Genomic DNA, 18,815 nt, shown 5'->3' with positions numbered 1-18,815 from the left:
GGGAGATAGGAGAGGTGGGGATGGATATGAGGAGAGAGGGAGATGAGTAGGATTGGGGTGCTTGATGTGAAATTCACAAAGAATCAATAAAGAGTTCAAAAAAGTTTCTACCTTTTACTAAACACTGACTGCTGATGATTTTAAATCACACCGAGGGGGCTGGAGAGATGGTTCAGCAGTTAAGAGCACTGACTACTCTTCCAGAGGTCCTGAGTTCAATTCCCAGCAACCACATGGTGGCTCACAACCATCTGTAATGAGTTTTGATACCCTCTTCTGGTGTGCATGAAGACAGCCTCAGTGTACTCACATACATAAAATAAATAAATAAAACTTAAAAAAAAATCACACCGAGTCACTAAGTTGTATGCCAAAGAAATAACGTATCACCGTCATGCTGGCAGTCCGAGTTGAAAGAAAGCACTAGGAAAAGACTCTTGTTTCATAGATAAAGGGAAGAGGCATACATTCTTTAGCAACAGGAGAATTTTTCATATCAAACATTTTAAAAAATTTTTTTTGGATTTCAAACTCTGACATTTTTGGCCTCTAATTCATATTTTGAAATGAAGCTGTAGATATCTTTATCCGTACCTCAGCTGCATTTTGCTCTTTAATCTTCCTGTTTCTCAGCAAAAGGAGTTTGCTCACCCGTGCATCAGTGCTGGTTTGTAGTTGGTGATTTAAAACCTTAAAGGTAAGAGATATGCTTCTGTCGGGTGCATTTTTCTAGTTCGCATCATTTCATCGTGTAAAATGTTTCTAACTAAGGAATCAGGAGAGCAAGACATGGTAGAAGGCAGGTGTGGTTACAGCATGTTGGGCATGTTCAGAAACACCACAGTGAGATCTATTAACTTATATGATTACTATGTGCAAATGCTTAGTGTTAAAAATGAAATTTGTCAGGCTTGGAGATGGCTCGGAGGAGGGCTTTGTTGCCAAACCTGATAGCTTGAGCTTGAGTCCCAACACATACACAAACACACACAAGAAAATAAATGTCATATTTTTTTCTTTCAAAGAATTATTAGTTCTTTGAGAGTTTCATACAATATGCCTTAATCATACTCAGGGTTCCCAATTCTTCCATGGTTCACCCCACTTCTCTACTTATTCAACTTTGTATCAAGATCACCTTGTGCTGCCCAGATATTCTTGGATGTGTGGTCATGCACTGGCGAGTGACAGACTTACCTAGGCATGCGCTCTTAGAGGAAACTGTCTCTTCTCCTAGAAGCTAATAATTGGCAATAGCATTCTAGCTGGGGGAGGGATCATATGCCTAACTCCCCTCTTCCTGCTGGGATTTGCTCTATCTTGGGCTTACACACATGCTCTCACGCCATTGTGAATTCACAGGTGCAGCTGTTCTGCTCTGTCTGGAAGACAACAGCCCCTTGAGGTCTCTGACACTTATACTCCTTTTGCCCCTCCTTTCACCATGATCCCCGAGTCTTGGGAGGGTGTTACACTGTATATGCTGCCTTTAGGGCTGGACATTCTGTAGTCTCTTAATTGTAATAAAAAATTTTAAATGAAATTTGTTGACTTTAAAAACAGAATAAAATGTATAGACTAGGTGTATAGCTCAGTGGTAGACCAGCCACGTGGCAAGTGTAAGGCCCTGACTTTGATTCATACACCATCAAAAAGTATAAAAAGCAACAAACAAACAAAAAAACCCAAACAAATAAAGTGCAGGCCAGAATGTCTATAGAGTATATAGTTAATTTAAATAATGGTACCACTGCATTGACACAACCTATGTGTAAAACCTGATCATTATATATGGATGTCTGCACTAGTTCTTAATGTCTTTTATTCTCTTCTGTTTCTTGAAACCACTGCATAAAGAGAGTAGATAAAGTACCATGCATTCTTTAGTGCTTTTGCTCCTGTTTCTCCTCCTGTTGATCTACAAGAGACCTCTCAGGGTGCTATGGTGGGAGAGAGAAGACTAGTGCACACACTATCATACTTTTGTCTTTGCAGGTCCAACAGGTCCATCTAAGATCAATATTGAACTTCACATGTGTTCATGTCAACCAGGAACGGACCTGCCTTGAAGCTGTTAACAATCTAAAGTGACTCATGCTGTGACTGGCAGCAGGAAATATTTTTATCCAACTTGTGAATGTTTAAGAGGAAAAAGCAGGGCCCTGATGAGAATCATTGAAATAATTCCAACAGGATATTCTTGTATAATAAAAAAGGAAGGGCATACATTCTGAGTTAAGAGGGCTGATGTGGGGCTAGAGAAGTCAAGGGGGTTTGCTGCTCTTACAGAGAGGACCCAGCACCCACATCCAGAGGCTCACAGCCACCACGGGTTGGGGGGATTCATATCCTCCGCTGGCCTCTTTGGGCACCTGCAAACACATGCTATACATGCGCATATACATATAAAATATCCAAAAGAATCTTTTTTTTTTTCAAAACGAACACTTGTCATCTGGGCTTTCCAGCTCGCATGTAATTCTGTCTGTAGACCAGACCTGCATACCAACAACACATATGTTTGCCTTCAGGATTTCTATCATCCTTTTCAGACAGCAGCTGTTAACATCTAGAAATGCTTGCTCTGATGTTAAACATTTCCTGATCAAAGGCCTGAAGGGAAGCATGAAACAATGTGTACTAATTATAGCGAAGCCTGTGTTATCCCCCTCCCCCTGCATCTCAGAATCAGCAATTAGGAGATTTCACTTGTAAGTCCACAGTCTGTGGGGCATTATCTAAAATGTTTATTATTACTATGTATGCTTGTGTTTGCATGAGTTTGGATCACCAGATTGATGATGTTTGCATACATTATATGTTCATCTTATGACGTGCACAAAGCAATCTCCGTGGGTTAAATCCTCACACAGGGAACTGGTGGCGGAAGCTTGTGGGTCTAGGAGAAGCTGGGGAAATCATGAAAAAACCATATCTAGATACAGATAGGAGGTAAGAAGAAAATCCTATCGTAAGATGATGGAGAGATGAGATGAGATAGAGTTAGGAGACTGGGAAGGAGTGGCTCAGGACATCAGGAGGAAATTAGTGTAGGGACCCAAAGTCTGGTTTTCGCCGTAGAGAGAAGGATCAAAAGTATGATGTTGGAGCAAGAAAATGGAGGATAAGGAGAGACCATTGCAGTTAGCAACAGAACATCACAAATTCACCTTCAGGGAGCCACTGGAGCACAATCTTGATGAGAAGTTCAAACAATAACCACTCCTTGGGAGGGGCAAGTCTTAGAGTGAGTTTCTCATAAAGGAAAGGAGAAAGATGAAGTGAGGTCTATGGGAAAAGTAGAGTCACAAGAGGGTCTTGTTGCAGGGAAAAAATAGCTGCATCTTTGTATGCTTTTGTAGTTCAAAGATGGATGTGTTAAAGATGTAGGCTTTATCAAAGAAGTCTCTGCCTCAGCAAATGGAGATCATCACAGAAAACCACAACTAGACATCATGCAGAGATTAATGAATCATGGGGAGCGCAGCCCCAATGGAAACATTTATATTACAGCTCCTACATCTATGGATGACTTGAGGAATGAGAATATCACAGAAGAGAGGCCAGAGGATTGTAAGAGCTAGAATACTGTGAAGTTTGCTGTGAAAGTCTCTCCTAGAAATGACAGTGTAAACAAGACCAAAACATTGGCAGTATCAGTGGGCACATGAGGTTGATGGGAGAAATTCTCACATGGTCCCATCTCTAGACAAAGAACTACAGGCAACCAAGGACTGCTGGAAAAGGAGAGTTAGCACCTCCCATGGATGAACCTCCTTACTGGCAGAGTAGTCATCCCCAAAAAAATGTATACGCACAAACAACAAAAGCAGACTCACTATATTTATAGACACCTGCTATATTTATGTGTCTGTGTACACACACGCACATACATACATGTAATAACAACAACAACAATAATAATAACCATCATCATCATCATCATCATCAAAGAAAAAGAGGCTTTTAACTTGAGAGTGAAGGCATAATGAGGAGGGTTGGAGGAAGGGCTCGTGTCAGGGAGTGATGTAGATTCTATTTCAATGAAATACATTTGAATACAGAAATGTTTTTACTCTCAGCCAGTGAGGCTACTGGGAAATAGTGGAAATTTGAGAAGTGGGGCCCAGTTGAAGAAAATAGATTTCTGAGAGATACAGCCCTTGAAGGGGACAATGGGACCTAGACCATCCTCCTTCGTTTCTTGGCTGCTACATGCTTCTGCCAATGGATACAACCTCATTAGAGGCCTAAAAGCTATTGAGCCAAGACAATGAGCTTCTGAAACCCCAAGCCAAAACAAATGTCTCCTCCTTCATGCTAACTCTCTCAAGTCTTCTGTCACAGCAAAAGAAAGCTGGCTTACACATAAGCCAGCCAGAATGATCTAGCACAGAATGGGCCCTGATACTAGTGAGGGACTGAATAGCTGAGAGAGGACAGGCTCCAGTGGACAAGGTGAGAAGCTGGCCCTGACGGTTCAGTTCTTCACATGGGCCATGAGCTTTATGCTCTAAGATACAGTAGAATATGAGGTGATAGGAGAGTGTAGAAGTTTATCTCCAGTTGTTTTACTTTTCTTGGTAAGCTGGGAAGTAAGGAGAAGTATTTGTGAATGATTTGGTAAAGGAGATGTTAGGCCATAAAGGATTCATGAGAATGGGGAGAGGACGGCAGTAATGATTTGTTGGTACCAACAACTGGCCAGTTAAGGCTGAGGATCATGAATGTAAAATGGGATCAGTTGGTATGAAGTGGTTTTTGCTGTAGATATAGATTTGAGAATTAGGGATGAGGACTAGGGGGAGTCAAACAAGGCTGTAGTTTGACCCCAAGACCACAGTCAAGTGGCAGAAAGGTGCAGAAAATGAAGAAGCAGTGGAAACTGAGGTAAGATGGAAAGGAAAATGAGCATTGTTGGGGTAAATATAAATTGGGGGTTTCTACCCCACCTTTGATCATTCAGTTCCTAAGTAAAAGACACAAAACTTCGATATTTATAACAAGCCTTAAAGCATGAGAGCCAGGCAGATATCAACCCTCTAAACTATTGTGTCTCCTCTAAACTATTGTCCATGTCAAGAACCCTGAGTTATAACTTGCCATGTTCTGCCTGGGCCACTCTTACTCCAACTGGCCAACCCTCATGGCCATGTTTTCATGATTCACCCATCCCATGGTGTCTTATCCTAACCTCTTTGTTCTAGCCTTTGAGGTCTCTCCTCAGACCCCAACAGAAGCCCCACCTACCTCTCTTCTGCCTGGCTATAGGCTGTAGGCATCTTTAGTGAGTCAATAGTTTTATAAGGAGCAAGGTTAAATAGCATCATTTGTTGTAGGTGAGGATATCCTTGACCCTGAAGATTCCTTGTTAGGAGCAACCAGATCTTGGGGCCAGAATTTAGAATTACAATGCATAGCAACAGACCAACAACAGCTCCCTTGGGAAAGGGAACATGAAAGACAGTGAAAGGATCAGAAAGCCATTGGCTTATAGGCTCTGCCATCACCACCACCAAAGCCTGTTAGATTTCAGGTTCTAGAGACAACTAATGGTAAATAGTTGGAGTTATAGTTGGTTACGGTTTTTATAATACCAGAGAGCTAAATTATGACCTAGAAGTTGCTGGCTGCCATAGCTTAAAGACAGATCATTAGAACAGAGTGTTCAGGAACTATGAAAATGAGGGTTCTAAATGACACTGTGTCTCTTGTTTTGGACAGTGAATCCAAAGAAATCATAATTTCCTTGGAATTTCATTTGTTGGAGAAGGAAAAGGCCAAGTCTGGAGCAAGAAAGAGATTTATTACCTGTCAGACTACCTTGCAGAAGAGATTAGAACCTAAACAATGATGGGAGAGTGATAGGCAGGGCCACACACTGACCATACGTGTTAGCTATGTGTTACTCTGGCCCTCTACTTATAGAATCTAAACCTCATGCCAGAATTCTGCAGATGGAGCTGAGGGGAGGAATGCGACTGAATTCTTTTGTCCTTTTCTAAGTGGTCACATTGAATAAACCTCCCTTTCCTGCCTTTTGCCATGAATTTGGCTCTTTTAATTGCTTTATTAGGAATACTTGATGGAGCTTGGCTTGTCCGAGCAGCTGGAGCACAGGCTCTGACCCTAATAATTTTGGTGGTGAGAGTATCAGAATGATTATGAAAGGGAATTATGGACTCGACCAGAAACTTGACAGTGATCCAGAGGCTACAGCATCAAGGAAGGAGACTGAATAACCAAGCGGGGATGGATGCAACAAGGCAGAAAGAAATTACCTGGTCTTATTTGATGACATCAGTGAAAATAGGCAGGTATGAGAGAGTGATCTGGAGCATGGAGTTAAATCTTTATCACATTCAAGCCCATCAGAGCAAGGAGAGTAGAGAGAACCCACCCCCTTCTGAACTACCAGGCAGGTGGTGTGCACACTAGTATGCTCCCCTGGGGCAGTTTAACAACTGCTTAGCAGTTTAATAACTTCTGGGTGCAAGAGCAAGGGTCTGACCTCATATGCATGCACAGGCTCATGTGTGCCTGTGTGCGTGCGTGAGTGCATGCGTGTGTGTGTGTGTGTGTGTGCACTACCTTAGACCAAGTGAATGGGATGTTCTTAGAAGAGTTGATACATATATAAGAATTTGGTTGTAGTTGAGCATGAGTTTCAAAGCACGCTGTTGAAAAGTTTATGGTAGGAAAGACATGTGAGCAGAAATGAGAGGACGGGGAGAAGCATGGGCTGATTTGGGTTTGGAAGTGAGAATGAGTTTTCCGTTTTATTAGTAGATCCCCAAATACCAAGAGCCTATTCTCTTTGGCAGCCGCCGCATCAGAGGATGCGCGTATTTCTTTTGCTCGTAGGAGGCTTTGGCGAATTCTTTGGAGATACAGCGAGGAGAGCAATGCCAGACACCCGATGAAGAGCTGGTTTCAAATGGTTTTCTGTGGTCTAGTCATCTAAGAACCTTCAGAGTTCATCCCTACGAATGTGACATCATGCCCCTGGCACAGCACTTTGGCTAGAAAGTCCATGTCGTTTGGGCTTCTTTTGCCAGAATGGCTCTTGGGATTAAGTATGTATTAAGGGTGTTGGCAGAAAGAGGGCAGTCATACTACATACTCGTTAGCCTTTAAGATCATGGAGAAATGTGAAAGGCATGTGGGGATATTTTCATATCGTTATCAAGCAGACTGGCCACTGTTAAACACGAAACGATGAGTTCAGTGCTATGAAATCTGGCAGTGATGGCCGACTGACCTCATCCACCTGCCTCTTCTATTTAGTCATTGTCACCGTGCTTTGATCTGACCATTCACTTATGGATGACAAACTGGTATGATGACAGCTCAGATAAGGCTCCTGACCACAAAGTCTCAGCACAAGTCAGTGCATATCAATTGTCTGAGGCACTAATGCTTGGCTCAGGGGGTGCAGATAAACAGTAGGGACCTTGAAATAAGCCAGGAGGACTTTGGATCATTCTGTCAGTTCTATCCGTAATCTAGAAAGTTCTGTCCCTGGATGTCTTAGCTATTAATATAAATTTTGGCAAGTGGTTCTTGGTCATTTATGTTTGAAAAGATAAGATGCATTGGCAATATTAGAGTAGCTAGTGTGACCAGTTTTTCCAACCTCGGAGTCAGTGTCATGCTGTCCCATACAGCTTAAATTTAACTTATTATGGAAAAAATGCTGTAAGGTACAAGACACGAAACCATAGCATTTAACATGCCTAATCTGACTGCTCTTAGTTTAGATGATGGATGAGTGGAAATAGATGCTCACAAGCTTGTTAAAAATAATCAAGTTCTCCAACATCTAACCTCAGGAGGACCATCAAAGCTACCAGCCAGCTCTTGGTTGACTTTTGGAAGTACACACAGGGAGAAAGCATGCTATAAATAATATTTTAAATGTGCACTCACCTGAAAATTAAAGTACAAATGACGAATTAAAATGTCTGAGGCACTGAGCCCGTTGACTGTGTTCCATTGCTAATGGGCAAATAATGTATTTGAACACACTGTGACATTTTAGTGAAATGCCAGCTAATTTCTGATGGTGTTGACTTTATTTTCATACATTGCCATTAACCTGTATGCAGTGTTTTTCTGGTGTAGTCAATAAGCATTCAAATGCATAAAATATTGATTTAACAAAAATGTACATTATACATTTTGGGACAAATCACAGAAATGTAGAAAAAGGTTTCAATGCTACACCCAAATTGCAGTGAAGATCTTTGTTTCAAGCACACCTACTATGAGGAACTCAAGATGAACTTAGCCACATATCTGATTCTTCTATTAGGAAAAAATTGTAGTAGATTTTGCTCTAAATTTTGGTTCATGGGTTTAGGTAAGAAAATAGATTGATAAAACGGAAAAGAAACCCATTTGATAAAGAGGTATGTAAAAATAGAGGGTTAAAAAAATCAGTACGGCAAAATGACTATTGGTGTTCATGGAATCTCAGCCTTCTTGGCTCCTCCACTTATTGTTAAATAAAGAAATGAAATGAGGGGCTGAAGAGATGCCTATGAAGAGCTTGCTGCTCTTCAGAGGGTCAGAGTTTTGTTACTAACATTCATGTGAGGTAGCTCAAACCACCTACAACTCCAGGTCCAGAGGATTGGACTCTTGTGCATGGCACACGCATACACGCACATGTGCAGTTTGGACAATAGTTTGGTGGTAGTGTACTTGCTGGAGACCATAAATCCAATAACTAGTACTGTAGATAGATAGATAGATAGATAGATAGATAGATAGATAGATAGATAGATAGATAGATAGATACGTGGATGGATGGATGGATGGATGGATGGATGGGTGAATGGATAAATGGACGGACGGACAGACGGATGGACAGACGGATGGATGGAGGGATGGATGATGGATGCATGGATGGATGGATGGATGGGTAAATGGACAGACGGATGGATAGATGGATAGATGGATAGGTAGATGGATAGATAGATGTTTGAGAGGGTCTAACAGCCACATGTATATAGAGAATCCATAGGGTTTGGTGTTAAGAATTCCTGCTCTAAAGTTAGATAGTCTAGATTTGTATCCTGCAGTCACCATTTATCAGTTATATGACTTTGGGCAAGTTACCAACCTTTTCTGTTCCAGTTTCAGACCCATCATCTACATAGTGATGACCATAGTGGCTTTTATCTGATGTGACTGTTACGTGGCTTCAGTGAGATCACATTTGTAAAATCCTGTGCACACTTCTTAGCATTTAACATTAGGAAGTGGTGGTGGGGAAATGTGCTGCTCTAATTGTGTATCAATGGAGACAAACAGTTTCTGGAATCATCCACCCCAAGTTGTTAGTAGAGTTTTCCCTTCCGAGTGGATTTGGAGGATGTATTTATTTATCTTTCATTTTTCTTTTTTTTAATTATTTTATTAATTTTTATTTATATAAGTACACTGTAGCTGCCTTCAGACACACCAGAAGAGGGCACCAGATCTCATTACAGATGGTTGTGAGCCACTGTGTGGTTGCTGGGAATTGAACTCAGGACCTCTGGAAGAGCAGTCAGTGCTCTTAACTGCTGAGCCATTTCTCCTGCCCTCGTTTTTTCTTTAAGCACATTTAAATTGTTGATTTTAGTGCCATGCTATACATCATAATTTTAAAACTTTAAAAAGGTTAGTCACACATCTAAATGTCTAAAGTACAAGTCAAATGAATTGATGCTAATTTCTTTTGGTGGGGGAGAATATTTTAATGCAGTTCTGAAAGCTATGGTCTAAGCCAACCCTTTTGAGTTACATATAACTTTGAAATCATTATTTTCATCCATGTTGAGAAAGATGAGACTGCTATCTTTTACCTATGAAGAGGGCTAGAACTGGACCACATCTCTGGGATTCCATCAAAACCTGCTCACCTACTTTCTGGCTGTCTACAGTGCCGTCTGCTTCCCATAGAGCCCGGGTTGCAGAGACAAGTGGAAGCTTATTTACATAATCTCAAAACTCAATAGCAGGGCAAAGAGAAACCGCCTTCTTGTGAATGGCCCATGTGTTAATTTAGATCTATATAAAAACATGTGGCAACTCTCATAACACATCATCAAATTTATCTTGTGTAAGGTTTAAACTGCTAACGCTTTTTGCTTTCCTGGCTGATAAACCAACCTTTCCACCTTATGGATGATTAACTTCTTTAGCTTTGCTCTGGATCTCATTCTTCTGGCTGGGGATTCATGAGATCCCCCCCCCCCCCCAGAATCTATTCAGTAATTGAGATGCATTCCTGTAGCACTTGAGACTAAGCCCTTAAAAGCTGTGCTTTGTGTCCTTGATCTGCATTGACCTTTGGAGTTTGTTGCCCATTGAACGGATGGTCTTCCTTATGAAATCATAGAATGGCGCCCCAGTTCACTCGCTGTGACTGGAGATCACCAAACAAAAATACCATTATCAGTGTCTGAGAAGGAAAAAGACACGATACCCTGTCTCTTTAAAAGTCGGAGGATGGGGAGCACAGCAGAGTTAATTCTTCAGGGGCCGTGCCTTGAGAATTTTCTGGCCCAGAATGAAGTTCCAGATAATTAATTATGTCAGTAAAGAGCTCTGATGGTCTGTTCTCTTCGGAGAAAAGTGACATCACCCGTAGAATTCTTTGGCAATAAAGAAGAACAAAGCTGCGAGCACAGGAAATAACAGACGAATGTCCACGAGTGCATATTTTATCCACTTCAAAGTGTGCTATGAGAAAACTTTCTGTGGCGCTGCCTCCCAGCAGCCATGGCTTGGCGAGGGGCCTCCTCGGGGCAGCAGAAAGGGAAGACTTGGGAAGCTGGGCTGTCAGACTCAGAAGCTGTGTCCTGATCTGAGTGTGCTGTTCTTAGGAAAGATACTAAAAAGATGACAAAGCTCAAAAGTTTTGGCGAGAGCAGCGGGGCCCATCAAGTGATGTAGTGTGAGGAAACCGCCGCAGATGCGAAGGCTTCAGCTGCGGATGAGGTCAGTCTGGGAAGCGATATCCGGCCTCTCCTTCAGGCTTCCCTTTGCTTCGCGTTCCCATCAAACTCCCTCCCACAACGACTGTCACCCGCACACAACTGCCTCATGGAACAAGAGCACACAGCTCAGAGAAACTCTTTCAAAACTTTAGTCTTTCTCGTGTACAGTGGAGTTAAGAGAATCACATTAACGTTCCCCAAAAGGGTTTTGTCCCTGCTAGGGTGCAGCGGAACTATGGGTTATTGCTAAACCCAACTCTGTCCTTCCCTGCGAAATATGTTAGTTTCATGTTAGCTGTCTAGAGCTAGGCTTTGTTGGCTGAAACTTTTCTTTTCACTTACATCACCAATTTAAAGTCTATTAACAGAAAATCAGCTTCAAAACCTCAGGTGTCCCACATCTGACTATCAGAGACATAAATATTCTTTTGATCTGAAACTAACTGTTCCAAAACTCTAAAATGTTTTATATAATTGGCTAAGCAAGACCAGTTACATTTATACTATTTAGAAGGTGCATTCTCAGTGAGATCACTGTTGTTCCTCAGAGGATGAAAACTGGTGCTTAAGAAGACGTGAAGACATCTTCGATGACTCATGACCCTTGAAATACCCTAGTACACAAACATGGATGTGGTGTGTCTGTACAATTAAACTTCATAATGGGCCTAAGGGATAAAATAGCCAAGAGAGTCTCCTTGGGAAGACAGTACTGATTAAAAACTTACACAGAAAAATATAAATCATCTGTAAGTCTGGAAACCAGAGGAAATATTTCTTTTTTTTTTTTTTTTTTTTTTTTTTTTTGCAATCAGCAAGAGGGTTTATTGGAAAACACAGGTACCTGCGGGCACACAGTCTCTTCGGAGGACTTGCGCGCCCAGCAGCTCCAGCATGGGGCTTTTATAGGGATTGGGGAAGCAGAAGCGGGCGTACAGAAGCAGATGCATAGTTACAGGGATTGGTGGATTCAAACGAGGCACATAGACATGTTCACATATGATTGGCTATTTCACATGATGAGGTAATAAGGTATAGCTACACACATTGGCAGGTTTGGGGCGTCCTGGATGTCGGGGGCTGGGGGCTTATCTCTTCCTGCCAGGTGGCCTGTGAGTGGTACTCCTGGTCTGTTCTGCATTCCTTTCCTTTTATGGTCTGTTAGTTTCAGAGGAAATATTTCAAATGTGGCATTTTTCCTTAGTCGCAATGTATAAGTTGGAATATCAGCTATACCATTTGAATCTCTGGAAGTTCAAATTCTTTTCATAATATCTTCTGTTTATCCCTTGACAATTTTGTACGTGTATACAATGTCTACCCACCACACTTTCCTCTCCTGAGTCTCCAGAACCCTGGTGGATTCCCACGCCTATCTTCATACCCCTTTCATGTTTGTTTGTTGTTTTTTAACCCATTGAGTCCAGTTAGTGTTGCCTGTTAGAACGTGAACTGATCGAATTGGCTTGAGATTGCTCAGGTCTGGTACAGATGACTGAGTTCAATGTCCATGACATGTCCAGAAGATAGCATTTCCCAGCTTTCTGTTCATCCCCGAACACTTCTGTTTCACCTCTTCTGAGGTGTTCCTCTGTGTGTGTGTATGTGTATGTGTATGTGTGTGTGTGTGTGTGTATGTGTGTGTCTATGTGTGTGTATGTGTGTGTGTATATGTGTGTATGTGTATGTGTGTGTGGTGTGTGTATGTGTGTGTATATGTGTGTGCATGTGTATGTGTGTATGTGTATGTGTGTGTGTGGTGTGTGTATGTGTGTGTGTATGTGTGTGTATGTGTATGTGTGTGTATGTGTGTGTCTATGTGTGTGTATGTGTGTGTCTATGTGTGTGTATGTGTGTGTATATGTGTGTATGTGTGTATGTGTGTATGTGTATGTGTGTGTGTGTTTGTGCATGGTGTGTGTGTATGTGTGTATGTGTTTGTTTATGTGTGTGTATGTGTATGTGTGTGTCTATGTGTGTGTATGTGTGTGTGTATATGTGTGTGTATGTGTGTATGTGTATGTGTGTGTGTGGTGTGTGTATGTGTGTGTATATGTGTGTGTGTGTTTGTGCGTGGTGTGTGTGTATGTGTGTGTGTATGTGTGTGTATGTGTGTGTGTATGTGTATATGTATGTGTGTGTGTATGTGTGTGTATGTGTGTGTGTGGTATGTGTGTGTATTGTGCGTGTATGTGTGTGTGTATACGCACGCACAATATAGATGACCGTATACAACCGAATGCCCAGCATTATGTACTTGTGGTGCTTTGACAGTTATGAATCGCTGTCCACTGCAGAAAAGCTCTATATTTTATTCAAAAGCTTCTGAAGAGTAGAGGTTTTCTAGTTTTTTTTTGTTGTGGTGGTGGTGGTTAGAAATAGCATCATGTTTTTCCAACAAACTCCATCTCTCTTGGTTAAATGACATATCTTGGGGGGTATGCATGTGTATTCTAAAGGTATGGCCCCTGAAGAAGAGATTGAGTTCACAGGTAGAATCAGCCACTCAAAGTCACACGTGGTTGTCCATGTTTCTAGCATAGATTCCCAGGTGTGTGCTCCTTTTTCTACCACATTCCATCTGTTCAAGGGCTAAGTCTTGATAATTTTCCCTCCCCTCCCCTCTCCTTTCCTCTTCTCTTCTCTCCTCTCCTTCCCTCCCACCCCTCCCTTCCCCTTCCCTTCTTTCTCTCCCCTCCCCTCCTTTTCCCTCCCCCTCCCCTTTGCTTCCTTGCCTTCCCTCCCCTACTCTTCCCTTCCCTTCCTTCCCCATTTATTTTTCTAAGAAATATCCAGTGTAACATTCTCTGCAGGTTCAGGATGACTGAGGCTTTTTGATTGTTTTGTGTTTTGTTTTTAAAGAAATCAAAGTATAGTTTTGCCAGTTGGTCACTTGTATGGTACAGATATACAATTTGCTTAGGTGGCAGTTGGAGTGAATAGAATACCCAGTCACCTCCCGGGGAACTCAATGCTGTGTGATTCAAATAAATTTCAAGAACAAATTATATCCAGAAGTCTAGTTTTACCATGTTTTTTTATGTTAATACTTTCTCTTTTGAAAACTCAACGTCTGTATTTCTCAGCTCTAATTCACATCAATATAAAAAATAAAATGGAAGGCTTTTCCCTCTCCTGCCTCTGCCAGGGGTCTGCTTAACAGGCATCCTAATTCCTTTCTGACTTCTCTAGGGAATCTTAAAGGGCTCCAGAGAATGGCAGATGTAAACTTCCCCACCCTCCTCTAGGTTACCATTGGCATTCGCCTTTTTCCCTGCCCTTGACCCACATAATCCTGTGCTTGCCTGGGTTGATGCTTGCTGAAGTACAGCCCATGTTGCTCCTCTGTGGGCGTCAGCCAGTTTCTATTTGCAGGGTGCTCCCCTGAAGCCTGACCTGAGCTCCACTTGGGATAGCAAGTTTCTCTTCCCTACCCCCACCTCTTGCAGAAGCTGCAATGCCGTGAATTCTAATTCACCAATTCTTTCAGTTTTTATTTAGGTCTTTTGTTGCCCATCCCTTACAATGGAGCTCAGGAGAGAATAGGAAGGAGGGGGTACGCTGGGCTAGACAGGAGGCCCTGGACTGCACTCAGATTCACCCTTCCCCTCTGACCTGCTCCATTGTTCTACAACCAAAATGGTTCCTCCCCCACCCCCATCCCCAGGATAAGTCCTTTCCCATGAAAAGCTTTGGTTTGTCAGACAACTCTGTGGCAAGACTAGCTTGCCAGTCAGTTTTTAGGAAACTGCATTAGTGCATTTCACCAGGGATAAACTTATGCCTGCTATACCAACTGGACTGGAGGTAACCCTGGGGAAATGTGAGAAAGAGAGGAAGCTTCCACCTGATTTGCAGAACCAAGGCAGAGATGCGCCATGTGCTAGGGATACTTCATGTGCTCAGAGTCCTGTCTAGCTGGTTTATGTTGACAGCATTAGCATTTACTGAGGGTCCTAGAGAGATACAGCTATAAAATACCTGTGCGTGCTTCTTCCTTGTTGCAGAGAATTCAGCTTCTCACTTGAGTCACAGAGAGACACCTAGCGACCACACAAAGAGGTGGGTAGCTTAAAAGCAGGCCCCAAAGTCTTTTGGGATTTCAGGATTTATCAGAGCACTGCATAAGGGAACCTGTGTCCTTATCTAAATTTTAAACCAGGACCTAGCAGCTGCCTTACTATTAATCTCCCAATGTGTGCAAAAGAAAAGAGAAGAAAACTACCTGTTTTTTACATGCATTTAAATCCATGGGTGATGTTGCTCTTTGTATGCCTAACCATAAGGAAAGTCGACTATGCTTTTAAAACATAGTGCATAGAAGTTTAGTTTTTCTTAAAAATAGGAAGTGGATTGAGAATGATTTTATTTTCCTTATTTGAATTTTAAAAATATGACAGAGGCACTAATTATTTATTTATTTATTTATTTATTTATTTATTTATTTATTTATTTAATGTATATGAGAACACTGTTGCTGTCTTCAGACACACCAGAAGAGGGCACCAGATCCCATTACAGATGGTTGTGAACCACCATGTGGTTGCTGAGAATTGAACTCAGGACCTCTGGAAGAACGTTCAGTGCTCTTAACCACTGAGCCATCTCTCTAGCTCTTGAAATTTCAAAACCCGGTGAAATAGACAATCCTATAAAAGTCAAGTTGGAACCTTTTCCTTCTTTCTTTCCTTCCTTCCTTTCCTTCTTTCTTTTTCTTTTTTTTTTCTTTCATTTTTTAAAGAAAAGGTCTTTCTATGTAGTCCTAGTTGGACTGGAACTCTTGCAGACCAAGTTACCCTCAAACTCACAGAGACCTGCCTACCTTTGACTTCTGAATACTTGGGTTAAAGGTATGTGTCACCATACCCGGACTATTGTGACTATTTCCAACTGTATAATTCAGTAGCTAACATGTTGACCTTGCCAGGCAACTGTCACCAACGAAGAGCTCAAGAAAATGTTTTTATTGGAAACTAGAAACTTTCCTCTTAGCTCCTCTGTCTCGGGAAATCACTCTCTGCTTTGTCTCTATGAATGGGGAGGCTCTGAGTCCCTCATATAAGTGAATCGCATAGCATTTGCCCTTTCATAACTGACTTACAACCCTTAGCATAACAGCTTTGGTTGATATTGTACTGTGTGTCCGAATTTCCCTCCTTTGAAAGCTGAGTGGCATTGCATTGGATGGGTCTACTGAATTTAGTGTATCACCTGGGGACAGACACTTGAGGCGCTCCCAGTTTGACCCCAAGCACTGCTAGGAAGGACGCGCACAATATCTATTAAAGCCACAGCTCTCTATTCCTTTGGGTCCATACCCAGTTGTGAAGTTGCTGCCTCATCTAGCAAAGCGTTTCATTTTCCGGTTTTTGAGGGATTTCTGTAGTCTTCTGCTCCTGGCTGCTTCATTTTTCTTGCCCCTGGGTACCTTAAGACTTCTGATGTTTTGCAACCTTATACCACTTACTATTTCTCTGTTGATTTAATATATGATGTAAATATCTATCATTTATTTGTGGCTTTGATTAGCATTTCTCTAATGGCTAGTGGTATTGGGCATCTCTTCATGTGCCTTTAACTGCTTGTGGTTTTATTCTTCTCTGAAGAAATATCTGTATCATCCTTGTGCTCATGAACAGTTTTGGGGTTTATAGAAGTTTTTAATATTCTGCATATTAACTCCATCAGCCACCAGCACTTCCTCACATTCTGTAATATGCTATTCTTCGATGCTTGGAAGGTTCTAAGTTTGGCATAGTCCTGCTAATCTATATGTTTTTTTTTCTTTCATGGCTTGTCTATTGATGTATTTAAGAAACAACTGCCAACTTCATGATCATAACATCATTTTCTTGTGTTTTGTGTCAATTTTATATTTTGACTGATTTTGAGCTAAGTTTAGTAATTACTCAAAGGTAAGCGTTACATTTTACTAAATGTGTGGATATCTAGGTTTCCTAACACTGTTGCCAACACTCTCCCCTCCCCCATTGAACAGTCTTGGCGTCTTTGTGGGAACTCTCGTGACTGGCTCTGTTTATGGGTTTTTCCATCCCGTGCTTTACACCTTTGTCTTTACGGCAGTGCCACACTCTGCTGATTAGTGTCGTCTTGTAAGCATTTTTGAAACCAGAAAGCACGTGACTTCTAACTTCATTCATCTGCGAAGCTGCCTAAGTTGTTACAGATCTCTTAAGATTCCATATGAATATTAACATGGATTTTTTCCATTTCTGCAAAAAAATCACTCCAATTTTGAGTATCTTATTTTTGAAATGTCAAACTATTAACTCGAACATAAAGGCAAATTTTAATGTGATAAGTCACATCTCTTCTTAATACTCTAAGGAAGGATTCCTCTTGGTTTGTTGTTTGAATGCTACTCTTTGGTGAGTAAGCTCTACAGAGAGCTTTAGGTTGCTGTGGACCATGCAGTTGTAGAGGGAAATTATTTCAGAGAATCCAAAGGGTAATACTTTAAGCTCCAATGGCCTTTCAAGCGAACCATGTCTGAATGTTCCTCTGGCGTGTTTTATTACTAATCACATTAGTTTTGCCTTTTTAAATTCAGGAAAAACTGGGTTTAATTTCTATAACAATAGCTAATAACATAAATTACATCTTTTTTGCTTCTAATCCACTTATAACATTAGTATTTGCCCAAGATGGATAAACATCTAATGTAATTTGTACGAGATTTAAAGATAACACATTTTCTATTGCAACATTCTGGTGGAATGCACTGTGTTTTCTTATTCCGTTTACATATTTTCTTTTGGAATAAACTATAAGGAACAAAATGACTCCTGAAATATAGACAAAGCTGTCAGAGGAAAGACTAAGGAAATTGACAAAATGTAACTGTTTAGATCTTTTGAACAAGGGTAAGTAGTCAAGGTTGTCCTTAGGGATTCCGGACTAGCTCTGCAGACCTCCTCATGTCACCTAACTTAAATTTACTCTTCTTGATTTCGACAAATATTTACTGAGTGCCTATCATGTGGTAGGCACTCTGTGAGGGAGGGGTAGTAGACATAGCCTCTGTCCTCACAGTGGCTCACTGCCCCCAGAAGGAAATAGACAAACTAATAAATTACCTTATGTAAATAGATACAGAACACCCGAGTTCCAAGAACGGGAAGTGTTCACAGCATGGCCACGCCCCGACCTTCCCACTGCTATGGTGGAGCTATATTTAAGCGGTTAACTAAGTCATACAAAGGAGTGGTAGAGTTTGGGAATAGCATCATTCTGGGTCTTCCGTAAGTAAAGATAGATTTATTTTTTTCTCAAATATATCCGTTGTTAAAAGTCAGCAGCTCCTGGCAGGAATGTCCTCTTTAAAACCAGATGATGCTAGATCCTCATCTAGGGGTTGGCTCCTAAATTCCCCGATGCATATTTTCCTCTCAGCCAAGTGAAGGGACACCAAGACAGGGCCCAGAGAGTGGCATCCCAACAGTCTGCAGTGAGCTGCCTACCTTAGCTCGGTGGTTTTTTGAAGTCTGTATTTCATCATCAACACTCAGGTAAACATAAAAATGCCATCACTATTCTGGGAGGTGAAAAGCTTTCAACGCTTTCTAAATCATAGTGAGGCAGGAATACTAAACAGGCCTGCTGTTCTGTTGATCATGTGTAGGGATAAGGTGCCTGAGTGGATTTTGGATGTTTTTACCACAAAGAAATGGTAAATATTCACCCTGTTTTGAACTTACACATTAGTATGTATTGAAGCATGACACGGTTCCTCATAAGTATGTACACTTTCTATGGGTCAAATAAATTATATCAACATTGTGAAAAAAGTTATAAAGTGTCACC

The 18,815-nt window shown here is 41.4% G+C and overlaps 1 protein-coding gene and 1 long non-coding RNA gene across 9 annotated transcripts in view; one reads left to right on the top strand and one right to left on the bottom strand.

The window, feature by feature from the left end:
* The window catches only part of Filip1 (filamin A interacting protein 1), a 195,264-nt gene that overhangs the window by 110,033 nt on the left and 66,416 nt on the right, over positions 1 to 18,815 (top strand). Inside the window, exon 1 of one of the 8 annotated variants that reach the window (XM_017595474.3) lies at positions 10,356 to 10,992. The exons of the other annotated variants lie outside the window; for them this stretch is intronic. The gene's annotated coding sequence lies outside the window, so the exon portion shown is untranslated. Of the gene's footprint in view, positions 1 to 10,355; positions 10,993 to 18,815 lie in introns of those variants that run through there. 8 annotated transcript variants of the gene reach the window in all.
* LOC134480210 (uncharacterized) lies at positions 351 to 6,118 on the bottom strand. The gene is made up of 2 exons (XR_010054440.1): positions 5,251 to 6,118; positions 351 to 690 (listed from the first exon to the last, which is right to left on the bottom strand). It is a non-coding gene; the product is annotated as an uncharacterized LOC134480210 (long non-coding RNA).

This window comes from Rattus norvegicus, chromosome 8 (assembly GCF_036323735.1).
Source record: "Rattus norvegicus strain BN/NHsdMcwi chromosome 8, GRCr8, whole genome shotgun sequence".
Classification (NCBI taxonomy): Eukaryota; Metazoa; Chordata; class Mammalia; order Rodentia; family Muridae; genus Rattus; species Rattus norvegicus.
The sequence above is the reverse complement of the archived record's forward strand: the minus strand, read 5'-3'. Positions and strand labels throughout refer to the sequence as shown.